The sequence below is a fragment of the Asterias amurensis genome, chromosome 6, assembly GCF_032118995.1.
Source record: "Asterias amurensis chromosome 6, ASM3211899v1".
Classification (NCBI taxonomy): domain Eukaryota; kingdom Metazoa; phylum Echinodermata; class Asteroidea; order Forcipulatida; family Asteriidae; genus Asterias; species Asterias amurensis.
In genome coordinates, this window is record NC_092653.1 from 13,494,393 (window position 1) to 13,509,211 (window position 14,819).

The 14,819-nt window shown below is 40.9% G+C and overlaps 1 protein-coding gene, 1 long non-coding RNA gene and 1 pseudogene across 3 annotated transcripts in view; 1 reads left to right on the forward strand and 2 right to left on the reverse strand.

Annotated features, from left to right (window-relative positions):
• The window catches only part of LOC139938426 (uncharacterized), a 72,302-nt gene that overhangs the window by 38,876 nt on the left and 18,607 nt on the right, over positions 1-14,819 (reverse strand). The window lies entirely within an intron of this gene.
• Positions 1,950-3,434, forward strand: LOC139938094 (uncharacterized; annotated as a pseudogene).
• On the reverse strand, positions 4,372-7,031 carry LOC139938037 (uncharacterized). The gene is made up of 3 exons (XR_011786114.1): positions 6,950-7,031; positions 6,766-6,825; positions 4,372-4,527 (listed from the first exon to the last, which is right to left on the reverse strand). It is a non-coding gene; the product is annotated as an uncharacterized lncRNA (long non-coding RNA).

Below are 14,819 nucleotides of genomic sequence, written 5' to 3' on the forward strand. Positions count from 1 at the left end.
CGTGCAATGTGTGGGCGCCCGCACACCTCGCATGATTCAAGTAAATGACATCATTCAGGCCACCGAACCTGCATTCAAACATCTGGACAAGATAGCCGCCAACCAAGTCCGCATCCAGATTCTGCAAAGACTGCAAACGCCAAGTTACCGAGACCCAACACAAGCAGGCGAGAAAACGCCGCTATCTGAGCCCTGAAGAAAGACAAGTCCATCCACATCATGTCAGCAGACAAGGGTAATGCCACTGTTGTCATGTGCACAACGGATTATGACCACAAAGTAAATGAAATCCTGTCAACTGATACCTACAAATGCCTGCCAAGGAACCCCAGCCCAGTCATTGAACGCACCATCACCACCAAACTCTGCACTCTTTATCAAGCGCAAGTCATAGACAACACCATGTACCTTCAACTCAAGCCATACGCATTCACCTGCCCATGTTTCTTCTGCCAACCCAAGATCCACAGGCCAGATGGTCCTCTCTGCCCCATCGTGGCATCCTGGGGTTCACCTTCTTACAACATTGCAACACACCTCACCAAGATCCTCCATCGACTAGTTGGCCTCACTGAACATCACATCAACAACTCGAGCAAGTTAGTCGACATCATCAAGCACATATATCTCCGTCCAACTGATATCCTTGTCAGTTTTGATGTCGTGTCACTGTTCACCAACATCCCAATCAAAGAAGCATGCAACATCGCCAAACAACGCCTTCAAGCCGAACCTACACTGACAGACTGCACAAGCCTCACTCCAGAACAAGTCCACGACCTCTTCATCACCTGCGTCTACGTTTCCAGATTCAGGTGGTGAGCCAAATTCTACGAACAAACCTCTGGGGCCACCATGAGATATCCTTTATCCCTGGTCCTGGCAGATTTGTTCATGGAGGAGTTTGAACTTGACAGCATCGAGAAGGTCGATCTTTGCCCTAACATCTGACTCCGCTATGTTGACGACACCTTTGTGGTTAAGCCCTACGACAAAACAGCACTCCAAAAGTTCTTCCATCACTGAACAGTCAACATCCACGCATCCAATTCACCAGGGAACAAGAACAAAACAACACTATCTCCATCCTAGATGTCCAAGTAACAAGACAAGCTGATGGCACTTTAGCCCACACGGTACACTGCAAGCCAACACACCTCGATAAATACCTTCACAACTCATCATTCCATCATCTTCGCTTCAAGTCTGCTGCGGACCAAGGTGTTGCAGACAGCAGACTTGAAACGAGGATGATGGAATAGTGAGTTGTGAACGTATTAGTCGGTGTGTGTTGGCTTGCGGTGTACCGTGTGGGCTAGAGTGCCATCAGCTTGTCTTGTTACTTGGACAACTAGGAAGGAGATAGCATTGTTTTGTTCTTGTTCCATGGTAAATCGGATGCGTGGATATTGACTGTTCAGTTGATGGAAGAACTTTTGGAGTGCTGCCTTGCTGTTGGGCCAAACCACAAAGGTGTCGTCAACGTAGTGGAGCCTGAGGTTGGGGTGAAGATTGGCGTTCTCGATGCTGTCAAGTTAAAACTCCTCCATGAACAAATCCGCCAGGACCAGGGATAGAGGAGATCCCATGGCGGCCCCAGAGGTTTGTTCGTAGAATTTGTCTCGCCACCTGAACCTAAAAGCGGAGACGCAGGTGATAAGGAGGTCGTGGATTTGTTTTGGAGTGAGTCTTGTGCGGTCTGTCAGTGTAGGTTAGGCTTGAAGGCGTTGTTCGGCGATGTTGCATGCTTCTTCGGTTGGTATGTTGGTGAACAGTGACATGATGTCAAAACTGACAAGGATCTCAGTTGGACGGAGATGTATGTACTTGATGATGTCGGCAAACTTGCTTGAGTTGTTGATGTGATGTTCAGTGAGGCCAACTAGTGGTTGGAGGGTCTTGGTGAGGTGTATTGCGGTATTGTAGGTTGGTGACCCCGTGACGCCACGATGGGACGGAGAGGAACATCTGGCTTGTGGCTCTTGGGTTGGCCAAAGAAACATGGTTAGGTGGATGCGGATGGCTTGAGGTGACGATACATGATGTTGTCTATGACCTGCGCTTGATAGAGAGTGCAGAATTTGGCGGTGGGGGTGCGTTCGATGACTGAAAAGGAGTTACTTGGCAGGCATCGGTAGGTATCAGTTGACAGGATGTCATTTACCTTGTGGTCAGAATCCGTTGTGGACATGAACACGGTGGCATTACCAATGTTCATTGACATGATGTGGATGGACTTGTCTTTGGGCAGGGCTCGGATAGCAGCGTTTTCTTGCTTGCTTGTGTTGGGCTTGGTAACTTGGTGTTTGAAGAGTTTGCAGAATCTGGATGTGGACATGGTTGGCGAATGTCTTGTCTAGATGTTTGAGTGCAGGTTCGGTAGACTGAATGATGTCTTTGACTGGAATCATGCAATGTGTGGGCGCCCGCACACCTCGCATGATTCAAGTAAAAGACATCATTCAGGCCACCGAACCTGCACTCAAACATCTGGACAAGATAGCCGCCAACCAAGTCCGCATCCAGATTCTGCAAAGACTGCAAACGCCAAGTTACCGAGACCCAACACAAGCAGGCGAGAAAACGCCGCTATTTGAGCCCTGCACAAAGACAAGTCCATCCACATCATGTCAGCAGACAAGGGTAATGCCACTGTTGTCATGTGCACAACGGATTATGACCACAAAGTAAATGAAATCCTGTCAACTGATACCTACAAATGCCTGCCAAGGAACCCCAGCCCAGTCATTGAACGCACCATCACCACCAAACTCTGCACTCTTTATCAAGCGCAAGTCATAAACAACACCACGTACCTTCACCTCAAGCCATCCGCATTCACCTGCCCATGTTTCTTCTGCAAACCCAAGATCCACAGGCCAGATGGTCCTCTCTGCCCCATCGTGGCATCCCGGGGTTCACCTTCTTACAACATTGCAACACACCTCACCAAGATCCTCCATCGACTAGTTGGCCTCACTGAACATCACATCAACAACTCGAGCAAGTTAGTCGACATCATCAAGCACATATATCTCCGTCCAACTGATATCCTTGTCAGTTTTGATGTCGTGTCACTGTTCACCAACATCCCAATCAAAGAAGCATGCAACATTGCCAAACAACGCTTTTAAGCCGAACCTACACTGACAGACCGCACAAGCCTCACTCCAGAACAAGTCCACGACCTCCTCATCACCTGCGTCTACGCTTCCAGATTCAGGTGGTGAGCCAAATTCTACGAACAAACCTCTGGGGCCACCATGAGATATCCTTTATCCCTGGTCCTGGCAGATTTGTTCATGGAGGAGTTTGAACTTGACAGCATCGACAAGGTCGATCTTTGCCCTAACCTCTGACTCCGCTATGTTGACGACACCTTTGTGGTTAAGCTCTACGACAAAACAGCACTCCAAAAGTTCTTCCACCACTGAACAGTCAACATCCACGCATCCAGTTCACCAGGGAACAAGAACAAAACAACACTATCTCCGTCCTAGATGTCCAAGTAACAAGACAAGCTGATGGCACTTTAGCCCACACGGTACACTGCAAGCCAACACACCTCGATAGATACCTTCACAACTCATCATTCCATCATCTTCGCTCCAAGTCTGCTGTCTGCAACACCTTGGTTTGCTGGGCCTTAAACACCTGTGACAAAGGCAGCTTGAAGCAGGAACTACACCACATCAAGACATCACTTCAACTTAACGACTACAAGACTTTCAACCTCAGCCAGGCCAAGCCAAGTCTCACAACAGATGAACGACCAGAGTTCAAGGCTGCAATCACCCTCCCATATATCGGCCACACTTCTCACAAGCTTCAAAGTATCTTCAGTCAAGCTCAAGGCAAGACCTTCCACACAGCATCAAACAAGATTCAAGCATCACTCCACACACACAAGGACAAGCAAGGCACTCAAGACAAAGCAGGCGTTTACCGCATTCCCTGTAGTTGCGGTAAAGTGTAATTCGCGGAAACCTGGCGCAGCATCTCAACAAGAATCAAGGAACACAAAGCACACGGCAAACTGGGACACCTCCACAAATCAGCCATCATCAAACACTCACAAGAACATGACCCCATCATCAATTGGAATCAAGCCAAACTCATAGCTCCTGTACAGTCCTGACACCAATGCAGAGTCAGGGAGGCCATCGAGATACAAGCACATCATAAAGTTCCACAAGACTACGGTTTCTTCATTATGGACATCTGGACACCCATCCTCAAGCCAAGCCTTCCAGCAGCAGCTCACCTAAAGAATGTCACACTCCAACGCAATTCACATCCACCCAGCAATCAACTCTCACGCATCACTGGCCAAGAACCGCCTTGATCCTTCCCTCCCAAATGCTCATCCATCCAGCGGTACTTAAGCTCCACCACCGGCGCCGCCTGCATTCCAGCATTCCCTTGAAGCTGAGATTAAAGAGATCATTCTCTAGCTATGTACCTATGTTTGGTGCGCTTCAGTCATCGACAGGTAGTACACCACATTCCCAGCAGAACTGCAGACTCCTGAAATACATGTCAATCAAGTCAAATTAACAAGTGTGAAACCTCCTTAAAATGGTCCATTTATTACAAAGAGCATCCCAAAATTGGGTCCTTGAGTTTTTCGATGATACTTTGTTATGGTTTCTTTCTCTCAGATTTTGTTTACAGTCAAACAGTTGTCATGAACTTGTTGTTTCCATTAAACCAACTTTCAAAAACTTTTTGAGAAGAAACAGACAGGACGGTTTGTGGACTAAAGGCTTAAAGACACTGGAATTGTCAAAGACCAGTCTTCACTCTTTGTGACGTATGTCAACATATGCATAAAATAACAAACCTGTGAAAATTTGAGCTCAATTATTGTTCGTCGAAGTTGCAAGATAATAATGAAAGAAAGAACACCCTTGTTACACGAACTTATGTGCTTTCAGATGCTTGATTTCGAGACCTCAAAATAAACTGCTGAGGTCTCGAAACCAAATTAATAATAATAACAATAATTTGTTCGTATTACATTGCGCCCATTCCATAAAATGTACACAAGCGCATAACAATATAATAAATAAAAATAAAAACAGAATTTAACAACAGGAAAATAAACAGCAATCCAAACAATTGAATGAACAAGAACCTTACAGGACAAATTGCAACACATTAAAGGCAGTGGACACTATTGGTAACTACTCAAAACAATTATTAGCATAAAACCTTACTTGGTTACAAGTAATGGGGAGCTGTTGATGGTATAAAACACTGTGAGAAACGGCTCCCTCTGAAGTAACATAGTTTTTGAGAAATAAGTAATTTTCCACGAATTTGATTTTGAGACCTCAGATTTAGAATTTGAGGTCTCGAAATCAAGCATCTGAAAGCACACAACTTCGTGTCACAGGGTCGTTTTTTCTTTCATTATTATCTCGCAACTTCGACGACCAATTGAGCTAAATTTTTCACAGGTTTGTTACTTTAAAGGCAGTGGACACTATTGGTAATTGTAAAGACTAGCCTTCACAGTTGGTGTATTTCAACATATGCATAAAATAATGCATATTATGCATATGTTGAAATACACCAACTGTGAAGGCTAGTCTTTACAATTACCAATAGTGTCCACTGCCTTTAAAATAACAAACCTGTGAAAATTTGAGCTCAATCGGTCTTCGAACTTGCGAGATAATGAAAGAAAATAATGAAAGAAAAAACCCACCCTTGCCACACAAAGTTGTGTGCGTTCAGATGGTTGATTTCGAGACCTCAAGTTCTAAATCTGAGGTCTCGAAATCAAATTTCTCACAGTGTTTTATTCCATCAACCTCTCCCCATTACTCTTAAGCAATAAAGGTTTTATGCTAATAATTATTTCGAGTAATTACCAATAGTGTCCACTGCCTTTAAGCATATGTTGAAATACAACAAGTCTTTGACAATTACCATTAGTGTCCGGTGTCTTTAAGACAGTAAACCCACATAAATTAGTAAAGAAACAATATATATGCACAAATTCATGGAAAATTACGTCTTTATCGAAAACTACGTTAATTCAAAGGGAGTTGGTTCTCGCAATGTTTTATACCATCAATCTCTCCCATTCCTTGTTACCAAGTAAGGTTTGATGATAATAATAATTTTGAGTAACTACCAATAGTGTCCACTGCCTTTAAACCATAAATGCAGACGCCTGGAATACATGTCAATCAAACCAACATATACCCACTCACGTTAAATACTTTTCACTGTATTTATTTTACTCATGTACCAATGTGTTTGCTTCAGCATACAAACTACAAAAGAGCAAAACAATTCTGCTCCATTAATGAAAATGATGTGGATCTTGAGTTTTGGTGAATTTGAGTTTTGTGATGCAGTCATTTTCCAACATGTGAGTGGAATTTGGGGACACTGCATGTCACTATGTCAAGTTAAAATGGTGCAGAAGACAAATTGCGCTCTTGGTCTGTACATAAGCTCAGACTTGATGTCCTTTTAAATAGAATTTGGAAATGAAACTGAAGAATTTCTGTCGAACAATGTATGGCCCTTTATATTTGAATTGCAATAGAAGGGTATCAAACACAATAGCATGCTACAAATTTTAGACACTCATAATTAATAGCAATAGCAAAATTTGTGACTTACCAAGCTAAATTTGACCATGGAGCCCCTTTGAATCGGAACAAAATGTTTTTTCAGGATAAATTTTTACAAATTACGCTCCCTCATTACTTCCCAAGCTATCAATCAAACTGAAAATAAACTTACCTTGTCATGTGGTTTTCCTCACAGTGTACATAGCTCCCATTGATGTCTTCTTGGCCGGTACTAGAATGGGAAACAGAGTTATTCCATTTTTAGTTTATGATGTGCGTGGTTGTTACGGATGGTGTTTGAGATGTCACATGCAATCATGCTGGGAGATGAGCTTATAGTCAGGGTGATAATATACCTTTTTGGGTGGACGTGATCCCTCCGTTCGATAATACAACTCAATAGAATTCCATGATTTAAAGGTGTGTCCAAATAATTGAGTACCGCTTTATCATCAACAGGATTCTAGTGGTTGCAGGGCAGGTGAAGATGAGCAGGACTCCATACCAGGTTACCAGACTCAGTCATTGCATGTAGGGGAAAAGGGTGACATTTCTAAGTTAGACAACAAAAATCAGAGCACAGTGGTACTATATATGGAGCAAGTTTAGAATAATGTTTGCATTATTAAACACCTTAATGAGCCGGCAACAAGAATGTTTGCATGGGAATGCTATTCATCTTGTTACTAATGTGTTTATTTGGGCGCTATAACACAGCGTCAGTGTGGAGTTGTGTTGTTGCGAGCCCCTGCTGAAAGGTTTGTAAACTTTTTATGTTTACATGAACTTTAAATAATTGAACAATTTATATCTTTTTTTAAATTTTTTTTCATTATTTGTATTATTTATAGTTTTTTGAATTTCAGAAATTTTGTAACTTTCATATTATTTGGAAAATATATATTTTGTAAACTTTATACATTTGTACGCATTAAATATTTCGTAAACTATATTTTATAAACTTTTTATATTTCATTAACTTTAAATAATCGAAAATGTTCACCTTTTTTCAATTTAGGATCATTATTTGTTTTATTTATATAAAAAAAATTATACGTATTGTAAACTATATTTTGGTAACATCATGATATATTCTGTAAACCTTACTTTGTAAAGTTTTTATATTTCATAAACTTTAAATAATTGTAAAATTAATATATTTTTCCTGTTTTTATTTATTTTTTTATTTATACTTTTTCTTAATAGTATACATTTTGTAATTTTTAGATAATAATAAAACTATATATTTTTTAAACTTTAAATATTTTAAGCATTTAATGTTTCTCCTAAACTATATTTGTTAACTTTATATTATGTTTTGTAAACTTTACTTTGTAAGCCTTTTATATTTCTTAAACTTGAAATAATTGTAAAATTTCTTTCTTTTATTTTTGTTTTGATATTTGTTTTTTATCTAAAAAATAGTTAATTTTATACATTTTGTAAACTTATTTTTGTTAATACTTTTTTTAAATAACTATAGACTTAATATATATTGTAAACTTTATTTATACTTAAACTTAATAATTAAACTGAACAATTTATTATGCTTTATAAATGTCCAAACAATTACATGTCCATAGAAAAGGTATAACATGCACTATGTCCTATACAAATTTGTTTAATTGATATAATTAGTTTTCCCCTTGCCACAGAATGGCAAGCAAAGTGCCGCGCATGTGGTTTATTCCACACTTCGAGACTTATTTTTGCGATATCCAGTTTCAAAACACTCGATACGGTCGATAGCTATATAAATGTGACAGTATGAATTTATGTTGTATTGTAGTCGTTATAACTCTAGGAGTCCTAAAGAAACCTGGAAAATATCGAAGAAAAACTAATACTCACAAAACAGCACAACAGCACACAGCACATAGGTCCACAAAAAAGCACTCCCAGCCGTGGCATATCATCGAGTCTATTGGACCATAACGGAAATTTCCACTCAATCACAAGCTACAGAAGAACTGCTGTAGTACTTTCACAACTGGGTTATTCACATTCAAATTAGCCAAGGAGCATGCAATCACCACATCCAAATAACAAAGAAACTGATGGATCCAAAAAGCGCTGGTCTTGCATAATCGCTGATCTCTTATAAGAGAGATTGGGTCAAATGCATGTTATCAATGAAAACTTCGTGGGTTTTTATTTTCTGCGTTATGTATACTAGCGGGAAAACCGCTAGAGGTACCGTATTTTAACCATTTTATACTGATCTTAACCAATGTTCGATGATTCTAATGATTCCAATTAAACAGAACAGTTTAATTAACACATTTCATCAGTGCGGACTGAGTAAATCAGGAGTTCGAGATATATTGAGAATGTAGTGAAGTTGATTTTTTTAGTAAACGAATCTGAAAAATTTGCCATGTCGGTGTCAGATGCAATTGTGTCCGCCATGCAATAATGTCCGCTCCGGACACTTTTGCATATGCAATCTTGTATTGTTTCGATTTCACAAAGCACTAAGATTGATCTTAACCAATAATCGGCGATTCTATGGATTCCAATGATACAGAACAGTTTACTTAAGACATTTCATCAGTGCGGACTGAGTAAATCAGGAGTTCGAGATATATTGAGAATTTAGTGAAGTTAAATTCTTAGTAAACGAATCTGAAAATTTGCCATGTCGGTGTCAGATGCAATTGTGTCCGCCATGCAATACTGTCCGCTCCTGACACTTTTGCATATGTAATCGTGTCCGGGGCTGTGCAAAAACCGTCCGGCGGACATGTACATGACTGTACATGTATGTGCGCGCATTCATGACATTCCGTCGACCAAGGGCGTTTATGTTACTGCAAGGGCGGTTTTGCACGAATGCGGACACAACTGCATATGCAAATGTGTCCGGGTGGACACAATTGCATTATGCAGCAGCGTCCGGGTGGACACGATTGCATATGCCAAACCGTCCGGCGTACATTATTGCATATGCATTAATGTCATCCAGATAGTATTGCATAGAGGACATAATTGCATGCGACACCGGCATGTGCAAATTATCCTATTGGGTCAAATAGTCTTCGCTGATTTTATGGTTTCAAATGGCACAGAACAGCAGACTACTAAAGACATTTCATCAGTGTAGACTGAGTGATCAATCAAAGTTTGAAATATATTTAGAATTCTGTGAAGTTAAATTATTAGTCAAACATCTGAAAAACCTGCCACGGCAGCAAGGTCAAATTTTCAGAATCTGGGGTAAAAAAAAATCGGTGATTGATGGATACAGATGATAAAGAACAGACTACTGAAGTCATTTCATCAGTGCGGACTAAGTAAATCTACCAAAGTTTGAAACATACTCCGACCTAGTCGTGACCGGACCAAGGCATCAAACATGTTTTATAAGGACAGTCAAATATTCCAATAATTGTTAGTGCATTTCAATACACAGTCTTAAAGACAATGGGCATCATTGGTAATTGCAAAAATCCAGTTTTCTCACTAGGTGTATCTCAACATATGCATTAAATAACAAACCTGTGAAAATTTGAGCTCGATTGGTCGTCGGAGTTGCGAGATAACTATGAAAGAAAAAACACCCTTGTCACACGAAGTTGTGTGCTTTCAGATGCTTGATTTCGAGACCCCAATATTAATTATAAACTTGAGGTCTCGAAATCAAATTCGTGGAAAAATACTTCTTTCTCGAAAACTACGTCACTTCAGAGGGAGCCGTTTCTCACAATGTTTTATACTATCAACCTCTCCCCATTACTCGTAACCAAGTGAGGTTTTATGCTGATAATTATTTTGAGTAGTTACCAATAGTGTCCACTGCCTTTAAGTAACACAATTACTTGAACTTGTGCAAATTATGCATACAACTATTTCCGTCATTCCTTTGTTATACATATTTGATTTTGGGTTGTTTCAAGAAACGTTTGCTTGAAGATTTAAGGTGACAGTTTTTTTACTTTTACTATCAGGGCTTATGTATACATACATTAGTGTAAATAGAGGCGAAAGTGACAACTTCAAATTATTTTTGTGCGTTATGAAGATTTTCCCTGCTTAATTTTTCTATTTTTTCGGCTTGTTGTTATGGAGGATTTGAATAGACTGTTGCAAAAAAGAATTCTGTTGCTATTATGTCTAAAGGTCAAGCCATTTTTGTTGCTTTTTTAGACTAGACCATTTGGGCGTATAACGGCCTGATGAACTGAAATCTTCTAGCGCCTCCTTAGGTGATAATATACAACTGGTAATCCTTCATTGAACTAGGAATGGTAGGCCTGTATAGGACTCTTTGTCTGTACTATAAATCCGTACACTCTATTTAAAGGCAGTGGTCACTATTGGTAATTGTCAAAGACTAGCCTTCACAGTTGGTGTATCTCCACATTATGTTTAAAATAACAAACCTGTAAAAATTTGAGCTCAATCGGTCATCGAAATCGAAAGATAATAATGAAAGAAAAAGCGTTTAGATGGTTGATTTCGAGACCTCAAGTTCTAAATCTGAGGTCTCGAAATCAAATTCGTGGAAAATTACTTCTTTCTCGAAAATGATGGCATTTCAGAGGAAGCCGTTTCTCACAATGTTTTATACCATCAACCTCTCCCCATTACACGTAATCAATAATGGTTTTATGCTAATAGTTATTTTGAGTAATTACCAATAGTGTCCACTGCCTTCAATAATACGAAAGTGTAAGGCCGCCAGGTCTATAGGAATGGCAACTATTACCGCGCTGCTGCATTCTTGCAGCCAACCCCCAGTCGTAGGACAAATAGTTTTAAGCGGCGGTCCCAACCCGCCGTACGTGCAAGTGCGTGCTGTCTACTTGCAAAAACGTGGGCAAGATTTGGGGATCCGTGCGTGGTGAGTACCGCCTCAGTACGGATTTGGGAGCACGCAGACACGACGTAGCACTTTTAGTGCATGACGAACTTTCTCTGCGTCACCCGTACGGATTCACCCCCAGTACGGGTGACGTACGGGTGACGCGCGTGCCATATACAGCCAACGAGCGCACAACGCACCGACTCCGTGAGTCCTTTTATTTTTATCAAACGGTCACTTGCTCCACGGACGGCGCACTTAGCACGTGCGTGCTGCGCACGTGATAAGTGCGTGGTCCGTGCGTACTCGGCACTTACCCAGTTCAGCTGTCCAATGAGCACGCAGAACTCACGTGGAATGTACCGAGTACGCACATGCTCCGCACTTGCAACAAACGTACGTTGTGCGCACTGATTTCTGCAGTATAAAAAACAGACTGACGAGTGCCATCATTTCATCTCAAAGATGCCGAAGAAGACACAGAATAACGGACCGCGGAAGATGAGATGGCCAGAGAGGTGACGCCAGAGAGTGGGTCACAGTAAGAACAAAACAAAACCATTTTATCATTTGTTTGACACATAAACTTGCACATGTTTACTCACACATGAATGTATAAAATAAAATCATGAGTTCATTGGATGCCCCAGAGTTCATAAAATTAAATGTGCTCAAACAACCCGATCTTGGCATGGTAGGCGGCCAATTGGGGAACTGTAATAGTCTGCCAAATAGTTTCTAACATTTTACATTTAACATACTATGGTACAAACATGTAATCATACATTTTTAATTTCAGAACATGTTAATTGAAGGAAGGAAACTTATTAATGTGTAAAACTTATGTTCACATTCAGCCGGAGTTCGTCCTATTATATTACCCCCCCCCCTCCCCGACATTGGGCGAAAAACTCACATTCATCGCACTTGCACGCACTTACAACTTGAGAGTAAGGACACAGTACGTGACCAGCACGTGTAAGTACGGCCTCCGTACGACAACGTGGCAATCCCAAGATGAGCGTACGTTGTAAGCACGTTGTAAGCATGTACAACTCACTTACCACGTGCGCAACGTACGATGCACGCAACTGCTCACGGCAAGGCGTGGCGTGCGGGCCACGTACTTATACACCTCGCGCAAACCGTGCGAGTGACGTGCGTTTACGTACCTCCTCCCTGCTCTAGCCACTCCCTCCCCACGTTTTCAGAAAAACGTGGCGGCGTGGCCTCCCCAAAACACGTACGGACAAAAAACACGCACGGCGAGTTGTGACCGAGTATTTACTGTATCGGGCGACATAAACATTACACTGATACATCAGTCTGATTCCACAGCATCGTATCAGCCGCCTTGACCACTCCAACATTTACAAGGAATATCGGTTAAAAAGGTTATGTGTCATTACCTCGAAAAAGATCACGGTTTGCAGAAAGTATATTGTGGCCATCTTGGTATCTACGGTTTTCTTAGCTCTATTTCTTTCTTGGATGCCTCCTCTGATGCTAAAACTCTCTGTCTGTCCTCTGAGGAAATGCTGGTTTTCTCTCCTCTCTCGAGATGTTGGTTATCTAACCAGATTTACTTGTGTTAAATTTCCCAACTGAATTTCAAACTGTCCGCAGAAAGAAAACAATGCGATTTTCCCTTTTTGTAACCCGTTGTGCCTCTCCCGCTCGAAGCTCTTTGAATCTTACATCATCCTCGTTTGTTGTTGCGTTTGTGATCGACTGGAACTTTCAGTCGAAATAATGCTGAAAATTTGTCGAATAGCAAAACAGTGTTAACCGTGGTGGACTCATCTGTGTTTGTTTCACGAAAGTACTGATTTACTAATGTAAGGTGTTGACGTGTATCCTCTTATCTGGCGTATAGTGGCCTGACCTAATTCCTCTAGTGCCTTTTTTATACGGGGGTATGCTTCATTGAACTAGGAATTGCAACTTTTCCCTCGACTTGTTGTTATTGGAAACAATGGACGCTGACGTCGTGGTACTCGCATAAGATTCTATGTGTAACAACGGGACAAACTTTAAGATGTCCCACAGCTTTCATGAGAAGTTGTCAAGGCACCAATTCGTTGATTAACCATGGTTGAAGGATGTTTTAATAAATCTGAGTACTGAGTACTGAGTGCTATAAACACACATTGGTGTATATGGGTAAAAACCAAAAGGAATATTCTTTATCCGTGCAAATTTAACATAATAAATCGTTTGCAGTACCCGCTGCTAAAACAGGATCTCCGTGGTCTAGTTTGTATGACACTGCTCTAGAATTGCAAAGGTCGTGGGTTCGAATCCCAACCGAGTAATATGCCTTTAACTCGGGTAAGTACTGAGTTTACAAGGTTGTTACACACATTTGTGTATATGGGTAAAACAATCGTGGATCTGGAACCCGATATGCGATCTGGGTCCAATCTCATAACAAAATCTTTAAGCAGAAAATAATACTTAAAACATTTCTTTTCTAAGCTAAATTGGGCACACAGCCACAATATGAAAACTTAATGTAACCTTTGCAAATAATCTGTCTCTGCTTAAGCAATACTTTTATGTGCTTACGTTTTGTTTGTGCCTGCATGCTCTATGAAATCGGGTCCAGTATATAGCTGCTTAACGTCAGAATTTGCGCTTACTATGTGATTTCCATTAAAAAGCAAAGGCAATCCCTATGGCCCTACTTTTTGGACGAAACACTTCGCTGCTAAACCATCGCGTACAGGGCACTGGACACTATTGGTAGTTACTCAAAACATTGTAAGCAAACAAACTAACTTGGTAACAAGCAATGAAGAGCTGTATACGGTTTAAAGTATTGTGAGAACCTCTGAAGTAGCGTATAAGATTTTAGAAAGAAGTAATTTTATCACTAAAATCTTTGAACTGAGTTCGAGACCTCAGCTGAGGTCTCGAATTCAAGCATCTGGAAAAACACAACTTGTGCGACAATGTGGTATAAGTTGTTTCTTCCATTAATATCTCGCAACTTTGACGACCAATTGAGTTCAAAATTTGCACAGGTTCATTATTTTATGCAATTCTTGAAATACACCAAGTGAGAAGATTGGGCCCAAATGCATGGCTGCTTACCGTACACAGAATCGGCGCTTACGGAAGCAGGGAATTATAAGCTAACCTCAGGCGTATTTATCAGGTTAGCAGCGAATTTTGGCTTTTGCTACTAGCAATCTACGCTTACAAGGCTAGCGCTGTAAATCGGTGTTGCACGTAAGCGGGGAATCGTGATCGTAAGCACATAATTCGGCGGTAAGCAGAGCCATGAAATGGGGCCCTGGTCTTTGACAATTACCAAAGGTGCACAGTGCCTTGAATTTGGAAGCATTGCAAGATAATAATTTTCCCAATCAGTCTTAATTCCTGGTCAAATCTCTTTACAACAGATTAATGGACAAAGT